Source organism: Heterodontus francisci, unplaced genomic scaffold, assembly GCF_036365525.1.
Source record: "Heterodontus francisci isolate sHetFra1 unplaced genomic scaffold, sHetFra1.hap1 HAP1_SCAFFOLD_1312, whole genome shotgun sequence".
Taxonomy (NCBI): Eukaryota; Metazoa; Chordata; class Chondrichthyes; order Heterodontiformes; family Heterodontidae; genus Heterodontus; species Heterodontus francisci.
Genome location: NW_027142297.1, coordinates 92,501 through 95,000, shown reverse-complemented (window position 1 = coordinate 95,000; position 2,500 = coordinate 92,501).

The following is a 2,500-nucleotide window of genomic DNA, read 5'->3' as shown; positions in this document are numbered from 1 at the left end:
GAAAAGAACGGCCAGAGATCAAGTCCGAAAGGGGAAATCAGTAACAAGCAAGCAGAGTAATCATTAACCAAAAAGCGCAAAATTATGTTAAAAGTGTGAAATCATTAACCAAAAAGTCGAAAATAATGTCCAGAGACCAAGTCCGAAAGTACAAATAATTAACCAGTAAGCAGAGTCATCATTAACCAAAAATCGCAAAAGTAAGTTAAAAGTGTGAAATCATTAACCAAAAATCGCAAAAGTAAGTAAAAAGTGTGAAATCATTAACCAAAAACTCGAAAATAATGTCCAGAGACTAAGTCCGAAAGGGCAAATGGTTAACCAGTAAGCAGAGTAATCATTAACCAAAAATCGCAAAAGTAAGTAAGAAGTGTGAAATCATTAACCAAAAATCGCAAAAGTAAGTAAAAAGTGTGAAATCATTAACCAAAAACTCGAAAATAATGTCCAGAGACTAAGTCCGAAAGGGCAAATGGTTAACCAGTAAGCAGAGTAATCATTAACCAAAAATCGCAAAAGTAAGTAAAAAGTGTGAAATCATTAACCAAAAACTCGAAAATAATCTCCAGAGACTAAGTCCGAAAGGGCAAATGGTTAACCAGTAAGCAGAGTAATCATTAACCAAAAGGCGCAAAAGTAAGTAAAAAGTATGAAATCATTAACCAAAAAGCGCAAAAATATGTTAAAAGTGTGAAATCATTAACCAAAAAGTCGAAAATAATGTGCAGAGACTAAGTCCGAAAGGGCAAATGGTTAACCAGTAAGCAGAGTAATCATTAACCAAAAAGCGCAAAAATATGTTAAAAGTGTGAAATCATTAACCAAAAACTCGAAAATAATGTGCAGAGACTAAGTCCGAAAGGGCAAATGGTTAACCAGTAAGCAGAGTAATCATTAACCAAAAATCGCAAAAGTAAGTAAAAAGTGTGAAATCATTAACCAAAAACTCGAAAATAATCTCCAGAGACTAAGTCCGAAAGGGCAAATGGTTAACCAGTAAGCAGAGTAATCATTAACCAAAAAGGGCAAAAGTAAGTAAAAAGTATGAAATCATTAACCAAAAAGCACAAAATTAAGTTAAAAGTGTGAAATCATTAACCAAAATGTCGAAAACAATGTCCAGAGACTAAGTCCGAAAGGGCAAATGGTTAACCAGTAAGCAGAGTAATCATTAACCAAAAATCGCAAAAGTAAGTAAAAAGTGTGAAATCATTAACCAAAAAGCGCAAAAATATGTTAAAAGTGTGAAATCATTAACCAAAAACTCGAAAATAATGTGCAGAGACTAAGTCCAAAAGGGCAAATGGTTAACCAGTAAGCAGAGTAATCATTAACCAAAATGCGCAAAAGTAAGTAAAAAGTGTGAAATCATTAACCAAAAATCGCAAAAGTAAGTAAAAAGTGTGAAATCATTAACCAAAAACTCGAAAATAATCTCCAGAGACTAAGTCCGAAAGGGCAAATGGTTAACCAGTAAGCAGAGTAATCATTAACCAAAAATCGCAAAAGTAAGTAAAAAGTGTGAAATCATTAACCAAAAACTCGAAAATAATGTCCAGAGACTAAGTCCAAAAGGGCAAATGGTTAACCAGTAAGCAGAGTAATCATTAACCAAAAAGCGCAAAAGTAAGTAAAAAGTATGAAATCATTAACCAAAAACTCGAAAATAATGTGCAGAGACTAAGTCCGAAAGGGCAAATGGTTAACCAGTAAGCAGAGTAATCATTAACCAAAAAGCGCAAAAATATGTTAAAAGTGTGAAATCATTAACCAAAAACTCGAAAATAATGTCCAGAGACTAAGTCCGAAAGGGCAAATGGTTAACCAGTAAGCAGAGTAATCATTAACCAAAATGCGCAAAAGTAAGTAAAAAGTGTGAAATCATTAACCAAAAATCGCAAAAGTAAGTAAAAAGTGTGAAATCATTAACCAAAAACTCGAAAATAATCTCCAGAGACTAAGTCCGAAAGGGCAAATAATTAACCAGTAAGCAGAGTAATCATTAACCAAAAAGCGCAAAAATATGTTAAAAGTGTGAAATCATTAACCAAAAACTCGAAAATAATGTCCAGAGACTAAGTCCGAAAGGGCAAATAATTAACCAGTAAGCAGAGTAATCATTAACCAAAAAGCGCAAAAGTAAGTAAAAAGTGTGAAATCATTAACCAAAAAGTCGAAAATAATGCCCAGAGACTAAGTCCGAAAGGGCAAATGGTTAACCAGAAAATCCGTCGAATAATGTCCAGAGACTAAGTCCGAAAGGGCAAATGGTTAACCAGTGGAAGGGCGATCAAGCGGAAAAATTTGCCCCGGTTACCCGGGATGGAGTTCCAGAGGTCCGGCCAGAGTTGTCAAATTCGTCCCGCTGATCGGACGCTTGTCATTCGGGTGGCTGGGGGTTGGCGGGGTATCTGCACAGTAGTAGGAGGTGGCAAGTCGGGACTTGGACGTTTATTCCAAGAGTCCACCCGAGCCTCCAGGTCTGCAGAGACCGACCCTA